The sequence below is a fragment of the Bison bison genome, unplaced genomic scaffold (genome assembly GCF_000754665.1).
Source record: "Bison bison bison isolate TAMUID 2011002044 unplaced genomic scaffold, Bison_UMD1.0 scf7180017864037, whole genome shotgun sequence".
Lineage (NCBI taxonomy): Eukaryota > Metazoa > Chordata > Mammalia > Artiodactyla > Bovidae > Bison > Bison bison.
This window is the reverse complement of record NW_011494609.1, coordinates 11,601,366-11,611,629: the sequence shown is the minus strand read 5'-3', so window position 1 is coordinate 11,611,629 and position 10,264 is coordinate 11,601,366. Positions and strand designations below refer to the sequence as shown.

The window sequence follows — 10,264 nt, the reverse complement described above, 5'->3', positions numbered from 1 at the left end:
TGTAGGCAGATTCTTTACCTACTGAGCCACCAGGGAGGTCCTCCTGTTTTCATGATTATTGAAATTTACCTCTTTTTCTCAACTGCATCTGACTTTTACTCCTAGGAGAATGACAACAATAAACCAAGTTGTTAGGAAATAGACGTCATTTCTAAAAATGGTGACAGCTGGAACAGAAGGTACAAAGGCAGTTTCAGATGAAGGTAGAATTGTGGTGCTTCCAAACTTCAAGAGGTTTTAGAGCTCATCCCTTTAGTTTATGTGTGAAAATCAAGATTTGTAGAATTAGAGCTTCAAGGCTGCACTCAGAGGGGTGCTGACTCTCAGTCTGATGCTACACCCACAATTGTGTGCTGACTTTTTCCTCCTTATGTAGTTAATTCCTGTTGTCTTAAAGCACACCATTGTAGCAGCAGAGCACTCTATAAAAAAGGGAGGAAGGAAAACTCCAAACCAACAAAACTCACCAGACCTCCTCTCCTGGAGTTCCCCAGTAGCACCTGCTCCCAGACATTCCCCAGGTGCACCCAAAAGGCACATCAGAAACACACTCCTCAGTCTCCTGCCCCTGAGCCCTGTCTTCCCCAGAGTTTCCAGTTGTAGGGAACGTTGCCACCGACCATCTGCTCTTTCAGTTCTGTGACTTCCCTCTGCTCTCTGCTGCCCTGCCGTGCCTGTTGGTCGCCAATCCCTGTGGTTTTGACAGCATCTCTCCACGTCCATCGTTGCAGCCTCAGTGCAGGCCACCATCTTGGGTCAGCTGGCGTTGCGCAGCATGTTTCTAACTGATCTCACAGATCTAATCACGGTGCTTTCTAACCTCTCTTCCACTTTACATCCAGAGTAATTAAAAAAAAACTTTATTGGAGTATAATTGATTTACTATGTGTGTGTTAGTTTCAAGTGTACAGCAAAGTGATATATATGTGTGTGTGTGTGTTTTCTTTTTCAGATTCTTTTCCATCATAGGTTAATATGAAATGTTGACTATAGTTCCCTGTACTATACAGTATGTCCTTGCTGTTTATTTTATTTGTGGTGGTGTGTGTCTGCTAATCCCAAACTCCTAATTTACCTGCCCCCCCACCCCCCACCTTCCCCTTTGATAACCATGAATTTGTTCTCTAAGTCTGTGAGTTTATTTGTTTCATAAATAAGTTCATTTGTATCATTTTTTTTTAGATTCGACATATAAGTGATATCATATGATATTTTCTTTCTCTGACTTACTTCACTTAGTTTAATATGCTCTAGATCTATCCATTTTGCTGTGAATAGAGTAAATTTTTTTTTTTTTTTAAAGATGATCTGATTAGGAAACTCAAAGACTCAGGGAAGCTGAACAATTTCCCCCAGGGAATTCTGTCCTCTTGTCCATGAGCTGCCGGCTATTTCAGAGATCAGCCTGGAGACCCCAGCTCCTGCTGGGCCTCATAGCAATGTTCCACTGATCCCTGAAGGCTGGCATAAAGTGCTAACATGCACTTTTAAAACAAAACAAATTAATTTTCATGGGAGTTCTTGGATCCTCTTGAACGTGGCTACTCTGGGGGTGGGGCTGCCTGGGTTTGAATTTTACCACCCTCTCTCACTCAACAAGCAAGTCACTTATCTTGACTTCTTTCTTTTTTCCATCTGAAAAATGGAACAATAGTTGTTCTCACCTCACAGTGTTATTGTGTTAGTCAAGATGATGTGTGTGTGAATTGATCGGTAACTTGAGTGGTTCTGCTGAAGGTCAGTGTCTGGACTTGGATTTTGGTGCATTTTATAGTGATCTGTGGGCCAATCAAGAGATCTTTGGGGTGAGTCTTTAAGACTTTGTTCAGCTTTGGCTCCTTTCTGTCTTTCTGATGTTCCCTGGCACTCCTGAAGAAGTTCTTCTATCCGTTGTGTTCTTCAGCATTGCAGAGTACAGTGTTTCTGACTCAGTTCATTCAAAAGGTATGACAGCCTGAACAGGTGATAAACAAATGGAGTGGAGGTGCCTTTGAGGTTATCTGCAGTCTAAAAATGGAGAAGGCAATGGCACCTCACTCCAGTACTCTTGCCTGGAAAATCCCATGGATGGAGGAGCCTGGTAGGCTGCAGTCCATGGGGTCGTGAAGAGTCAGACATGACTGAGCAACTTCCCTTTCACTTTTCACTTTCATGCATTGGAGAAGGAAATGGTAACCCACTCCAGTGTTCTTGCCTGGAGAATCCCAGGGATGGGGGAGCCTGGTGGGCTGCCGTCTATGGGGTCACACAGAGTCAGACACAACTGAAGTGACTTAGCAGCAGCAGCAGTCTAAAGAGTAGCCTCCTTTTTCAGATAAGAAAATCAAGACTCAGGAAAGTGGAGTGACTTTGTCAAGTCCTTCAATTAGCAGCATCTCCAGGAGCAGAAACCAGCATCAGAAAGCTCATGTCAGCTGTTCATTCATCTGTTTATTCACTCTTTGGGCACATATGGTCAGTGTTTTTTACAAGACACCAGGAATGAGGGTCAAGCTGAGGTTCACGGCCATGGGTTCTGCAAACAGAGTGGTAGCTGGGCAAACACATGATGTCAAGAGGATAGAGGGGGTGTCTGTTCCCTTGGCAACTGAAAGAAGCAGTGTTTGTTTAGTGCCATCTCGGTTGATAGATGCCAGAAACCTTTTTCACATCTGCTGTCTCGATTTCTCACAGCAGCCATTCTTATTATGAACAACCCCCTGGTTTTGAGTTGAGGTTCAGAGTGACTCATTGACTTGACAGGGAGGCTCAGATGTGAAGAGACCACCCCTCCCCCACCTCTTGGCCTTCAGTGCCTCGCCTTTCACCAGCGGGTGGTAGGTGAGCCCTCCCATGGTGCTTAGGGACTGGCAAACCTCCTGAGTCTCTCAGGAAGCTCAGCTCTGCCCCCGGCCCAGCTGTCCAAGGGGTCTGCCATCTTGTCTTTGTTCCACTTGCCACCATTTCTTTCCCAAGTGTCGACAACATCTCTGCTCCTTCCCTGTCCTGTGTGACCTGGGATTCAGCCCTTTGTCATCAGTGGTGTCCCAGGAACCTCCTCTTTAGCTGGGTCCTCTGACCTGTCCTGTCCTGGCCAGCCCTGTCCTGAGCTCACTCAGCTCTCCATCTGATGGTTTGAACAAATGTCTGACTTCAGAACATGAACCCCTCCAGGCCAGCCCAGCTCACTTTCCACCTCTGTTTACCCAAAGACCTTGCCAAAGAAGCCATCCTTCAAAATAGTGTGGATTCGACACTACAGGCATTGGCTTCTATCAGCATGTGCATGTGAGTGTGTGCCTGTGTGGGTGATCTGAGGCTGTAAGCAGAGGCACTCAGTCGTGGCCAGTTTCTGTGTGTTACTTCACCTCCCCAATTCTGTGAAGGGCAGTAAGAGGAGAGGTGGCGTTTGCTCACGTGGGAGGTAAAGAGCCGGAGCCCCCAGTGTTCTCAGTTCCCGGGGCGTCAGTGGGAGTCTGAGAGGTCCCTTTGTCCTCTGTGACAGAGCAGGTACATGCTGCACTGGGTGTGGTGGGAATCGAGGCTGTAGGAATGGTCTAGAGTCACCTTGTTCAGAGATTTTCCGGACTCCACTTTTCAAGCAGGATATTTAGAAAAAGTGAAAGAAAGTGAAAGAGATCAAACAGCATCTTGAATTTGGATGTATGTCTCAGAAGCAAGAAGTAGTGTGCACACACTACTATTTAGAGTGGTCTGTGCCTCTGAGCCCTGATACATGGGCTAAAGGGAAGAGACCAGGTTGGGGCGGGTCTCATGGGCTCTCCAGGCAGAAGTCTATGGCTTTACCAGAGATAAGTAATTAACAAGCTTTAATACAACAGCTGCTGTTCCTCCTGATTTTAAAAATAGATGAGATGCTTACCTCTCCTTCACATCTCCCACTGGGAAGTATTTGTCTTCTCTCTCTCTCTCTTTTTTTTTTTAAGAATTTATTTCAGTATTTGTCATATCAAGACGGACATTTTAGCAATTTCCCAGGTGTGGTCAACTTCTTACAGGCATCCCTTCTCTCTGTTAGGCCCCCTGCCTGGTAGGGAGGAGATACTTCGTCAGTTAGTTTTGGGGTTAAATATTTGGGCAGAATGGTGGACTGGAGAAAAAGATGAAGTGAACTCCAGGTCCCTTCAAACACTATTCTTGAAGCCTCTTTTCTAGATTGTTGTTGACACATATTTTTATTTGTTTGGTTCTATATGACCCAGAAGTCTGTATGTGAGCTTGAGCTGAGGTGTGTTAGAAATAAACTCCCAACGATGTGTCTGGGAGATGAACTGTACTGACATCCTCTCTTTTGAATTTGATGGGAGGATTTGTAGCTTGTGGGAAGTTAGAAACCTGAGTTCCTTTATTTTGCTGCTTTTTAAGTATGACTATGAGGGAAGAACTCTTTGCTCTCAGATCAGAAACTGAGCAGTGAAGCCACCTTCCCCCTATATGGGTTAAAGAACTGTGAAGGCTGGACGAGCTGAGAGGACAAGGAAGCAGGGTATGTCCCAGTGCCTGCCGTTTGGAATAGAGACAGACAAAAAAATGAGGTTTTAATTAATTTTGAAACTGAATTCTTCTCTTATCAGACACAGTCAGCCTTAAGCATAAGTAGAAAAATGAATTCCATAGTGAAACATAGTTTTTGGAGGCATGCAGTTTTGCCTTATCTGTTTGTCCCATTGCCTATTTATTCTGGCTGAGTACACAGAGTTCGGGTGGCTGGGGTGGCCTTTACCCAGCCTGGCCCAGAGTTCCTGCCGCACATGCTGTGGGGGAGGCCGTGCAAGGTCTTGAGTCCCCAAACAAAGAGGCAAACCAGGAATTCCCTTGTAGTTCAGTGGCTAAGACTCTGTGCTCCCAATGCAGGGGACTGGGGCCTGATCCCCATCAGGTAATTAGATCTGTCTTACTGCAACTAAGACCCAGTACAGCCAAATAGATAAATATTAAAAAGAAAGAGAGAGAAACCAAAGAAGTAGTGATACCCTTAGTTAAATTATGCTCTGGAAAATGTCAGATAGCAGGGGTGGGGGGTGGGGATTGATCTGTTTTCCGTCTGGTTAAATAAGACATCAAGAAAAATCCGTCATGCCTGGAAATTATTTAATGCCAATTGAGAACACTCCATGGACAAAATTTGCTTGTTTCAGAGGTCCCCAACTTCTTTGGTACCAAGGGCTGTTTTCCTGGAAGACAATTTTTCCATAGACCTGTGGGGGGTGGGGAGGGATGGTTTGGGGATGATTCAAGCACAGTACAATTATCATGCACTTTATTACTACTACATCAGCTACACCTCAGATCAGGCATTAGATCTTGGAGGCTGGGGACCTAAAAGACAAGAAGTAAAAATAAAACTCTATACTACTGACTGATAACCTGAAAATGTTGTCTCCTTGTATTTTAGGAGAATTTACTAGACTCTTTTATGTCATCATATTTTGGAAGTAGGCATATGTATTTATTTATGATATATTAATTATATTTATCTTTAATAAAATTAAGCTTAATAGCTTAATGATAGCAGAGTTCACTTAACTTGGTTTGTTCTCAGTTGTCGATGATGTGATAAACTTGTGTTCTGGAAAGTCAGCAATGTAAGATTTAAACTGGACAATCTCCTCCCCCACCACATTGATGTTTTCTATATTTTTTTTGTTTGGGGAAAATACTTAAAAAATTCAACTTTGATTTTATATGTTTAGAAAAATAAGCTGAACAACCTTGACATGCTTATCATTGAAAGAGATGGGGATTCCTTGTTTCCCTTGAGGTTTGGAAGCAAAGACATGGGGCTTAACTCTTGTGGGTCCTGAGGGTACAGTGTTTGGTGAGAGGCAAGAGATGAGGTCTCCTGTTGGGACTCATAAGCCCGGGGTTTTAGGGGCAGGCACCCTTTGCGATTTTCTTTCTCTCAGGTATATTTCTATTTTTTAAAACTATCATTTAAGAACTCAAGCCTTGCGAACTGATACAACTGTACCTTGAGAATTTTCCTGGTGACTCATCTCTGAGCTAGAGCTTGAATCCTTGACCTTTCAAAGTGTCATTTACATGAAAATAAAATGATCAAAACAGATGTATTTTTCGACTTGAGTGTGTATTTGCCACAATTCCTGTGGGACTGCAGACCTGCAGGTCACCATCCACCCATGCTTCCTGCAGACACCAACCTAAGCCCATCTCAGACTCGAGATAGAAGTTGGAGGGAGTTTTTCTGGTAAGCAACCTGTGACTTCTAAACATGACTTCTAAAGATGGTGTGCTTGACCCAGAAAACCCCACAAAGTCATACAACTCAAAAGGTTCAGATCTTTGTGTTTACTTTGAGAACATTTGTGAAACTGCCCAGGCCATTAAGGGTATGCATATCCAAAAAGCCACCATGTATCTGAAGGATGTCACCTTTAAGAAGCAACATGTGCCATTCCGTCATTAGAATGGCGGAGTTGGTAGGTGGGCACAGGCCAAGTAGTGGGGCTGGATGCAGGGTTGGTGACCCAAAAAGATTGCTGAATTTTTACTGCACATGCTCAGAAATGCAGAGAGTAGTGCTGAACTTAAGGGCTTAGATGTAGATCCTCTGGTCATTGAGCACATCCGGTGAACAAAGCTCCCAAGATCGGTGCAGGCATACAGAGCTCATGGTCAGATCAACCCATACATGGGCTCTCCCTGCCACAGTGAGATGATCCTTACTGAAAAAGGACAGATTGTTCCTAAACCATAAGAGGAGGTGGCACAGAAGAAAAAGATAGCCCAGAAGACACTGAAGGAACAAAAACTTATGGCCTGGGAATAAATACTGCAAAAATAAATGCAAATAAGGGCAAAAAAAGAAGTTGGAGGAATCAGGCAGGGGGTGCAGGCTGTGTGTCAGGGGGTGTGGAAGCCTAGAGACAGGCAGAGGATGGGACAGCTTCAAAGTCATGCCTTTGTGCTATTCTTAGTCTCTCAGTCATGTTTGACTCTGCAACCACATGGACTGTAGCCAGCCAGGCTCCTCTGTCTGTGGTGATTCTCCAGGCAGGAATACTGGAGTGGGTTGCCATTCCCCCCTCCAGGGGATCTTCCCAACCCAGGGATTGAACTCAGGTTTCCAGAATTGCAGGTGGATTCTTTACCATCTGAGGCATCAGGGAAGTCAAGGATACTGGAGTGGGTAGCCCGTACCTTCTCCAGGGGATCTTCCTGACCCAGGAATTGAACCAGGGTCTCCTGCATTGCAGACGGATTCTTAACCAACTGAGCTACCAGGGAAGCCCGCCCCAGTGCTGAATCAAATCATAGAGACAAGAATTTTGGGTGAAGTAGAAAAGAAGAGCTTTATTGCTTTACCAGAAAAAGGGGGAACACAGAGGGCTTGTGTCCTCAAAACTGTGTATCTCACCTGGGAGGATTTGGTGAGGAGTTTATTGCAATGTTTCAAGGATGGGGTTGATAGGTTCAGGGTGTGTGCAGGTTAAACCTGGCCCCAAGTGGTCGCCTCCATTTGGTAAGGGTTTCTCAAATGGTAAAGAACCTGCCTGGAATGCAGGAGACCTGAGTTTGATCCCTTGGGTAGGAAGATCCCCTGAAGAAGGGGATGGCAATCCACTCCAGTATTCCTGCCCGGAGAATTCCATGGACAGAGGAGCCTGGCGGCTACAGTTCATGGGGTCCCAAAGAGTTGGACATGACTGAGTGACCAACTTTTACTTTCAGTTTTGGGACACAAAGAAGGTCATAGAGGCTAGGGTCTGTTCCACAAAATAAGGAATGCGTGACACAGGAAGGCTTCCATGCCCAGGAGCCCCACAGGGTCCTGCTTGGTTTCAGAAGGATGGGTGACCACACAGCCAAGAATTCCCCTCCCTCCAGTGATGAGATGGGACTGTTCTTGGTCCCCTGAAAGGCCTGACCTGCTCCTCCTGATGGTCCCTTCACAGACTCCACTCCCACTACTGTCACTTCCCCCATCTGCAGTGCCAGTCATGCCTCCCTTCTAGAACATTCCCACAACACACAAATGTGCTCTCACTCTCCACTCAAAGACAGCTCACTGGACTTCCCTCCTTTCTCAGTACGGTCCCTTCCTCTATTTTTCCTTAATATTATCACCTCTCCAAAGAGCAGCCTTCCCACCGCCCTTCCTTAGCTCCTGTTCTCCCTCACCTGGCCACTGTTCTGATTATCCTGGTGGAGGCACCCATGACCCACCTGCCCAGCACCTGCATCTTTTTGGAACCCTCAGCACCCTTTAACCCTGCTGAGCCCAGCCTGCTCCCTCAGGCTCCCCTCATCCAAGTCCAAGATCACGTGCTCTGCTGGATTTCCTCCCACCTTGACCTCTCCTCCCTGGTCTCTGCTGGTTCCACGTATGTTTCCCAGGCTGGCCAGCCAGCGTTGGAGAACTCCAGGATGAGGTTGCAGACCTCTTCTCTTCCCTGTCACTGACACTCCCTCTGAGTCAAATCGAGGCAGGAGGCAGATGCCACCCCCCTACCCTCCTTCCCCAGGGTAAAGCAATTGGAGATTCATTCTCTATTGACCGAAACTCCCAGACAAGAAAGCAGGGCAATTAAGGGAGGAGGCTGGACCCTGCACAGACCACATACTTCTCATTCCCTAAGTCAGGAGACCTCCCTGACCTCACATGTGCAGAAAAGGCCCCCAGGAGGCCAAAGGAGAGTTATGTCAAGGATGTTCTACCCACAGGCCTTTTCAGTAGGATTCATCTTGGCTAGGAGATGCGTGCATACACATGGGAGGTTCCTGAGATATACCAAATATGGCCTGTGAACCAGAACAAATCAGAACGACTGGCCAAATGGAACCCAAAAGAAATAGCCCATAAGAATAATTTAAATGCCATGAGGGTGAGACTCAGGGACTTTCCCTCTGAGTCCACATGTGTATCTATTCACATGCACTGCACTTTTCTCCTCTTAACAAATACTTTACTTGCTTCACCACTTTCCATCTTTATATAAATTATTCTCTGCAAAGCTGAAGGCTAGGGCCCCTGTCACTGACCACTGGTCTTGTGGCTAGGATCCACTGTGACCCAGCCTCAGTCTTGGGCTGGGAACCCAGGCCCTACTCCAGGTTGTTGCAGGCTGAGGCCACCCAAGATCAAAATACCTCTTTTCACATGTACTAGTCTGCTCCTGCTGCTGTAACAAAATACCATAGAGCAGGAAACTTAAACTACAGACATTTATTTGCTGTCAGCCCTGGAGGTGAAATTCCTAGATCAAGGTATTGTTGGCAGTGCTGGTTCCTTCTGAGGCCTCTTGGCTTCCTGCAGTCCCTGACCATTTTGGCACCAGGGACTGGTTTCATGGAAGATGGTTTTTCCATGGACTTGGTTCTGGGGTTGAGCGGGGACAGATGGGTGGGCAGAAGCAGGAGGGAGCAGGGGAGGGGGAGGGTTTTGGGATGATTCAAGCACATTGTCGTGCACTTTATTCCTATTATTATTACATCAGCTTCACGTTAGATCATCAGACATCAGATTTTGGAGGTTGGGAACCTCTGTGTAGACAACTACCTTCTCCCTGTGTCCTCAGGTGGTCCCCGATCTATCCTGATGTCTTATAAGGACAACCAGTTATAATAGGTCATGGCCCACCCTAATGACTTCATTTTATCTTAAAGACCTTACCAGCAAAGACTAGATAACCTTATTTTCTTCTATTGAATCAAGTTCTCGGCCAGTGGACAGAGGCCATGGACCCTGGGAGTTGCACCTGCAGAAGGAGTAAGCATCTTTTGAGCTTCTGTTCCTTCATTCTAAGTCCTCTGACTGGTCTGCTTGTGACACAGGCCCATGCCTTGGGTAAATCCATGTTGCAGAGGGTAGGGGTGGTGGAGCGAGAGGGAGTTCTGATGGGCCACATCTGAATTGTGGTTCATTCTTATGGCCCTGCAACCTTGAAGGTCATAGAAGGTGACTGATACAGTCTCAGTGGAATCACACGAATTAAGACAGAAGCTTTATCCAAAGGAAAGAATGCTACCCATGATACCCAAAGCTCAACTTCTTTGAACACCATTGTTGAACCAAATCTCAGAGACAGAGTTTTGGGTGAAGTAGAAAAAGAGAGCTTTATTGCTTTGCCAGGCAAAGGGGACTATAGCGGGCTAATGCCCTCAAAACCAATTGTCCCAACTTGGGGAAGACAATGACAAGTTTTATAGTAAAAGAGGGCATGATCAGCTCATAGACATTCTTCTGATGGATTGGTGGTGAGGTAAATAGGAGTCATCAATGTTTAGGTCCAACTGGTCTAAA

The 10,264-nt window shown here is 45.9% G+C and overlaps 1 pseudogene; it reads left to right on the top strand.

Annotated features, from left to right (window-relative positions):
• The first annotated feature begins 6,281 nt into the window (after nucleotides 1-6,281).
• On the top strand, nucleotides 6,282-6,959 carry LOC104984968 (annotated as a pseudogene).
• Nucleotides 6,960-10,264: the final 3,305 nt, after the last annotated feature.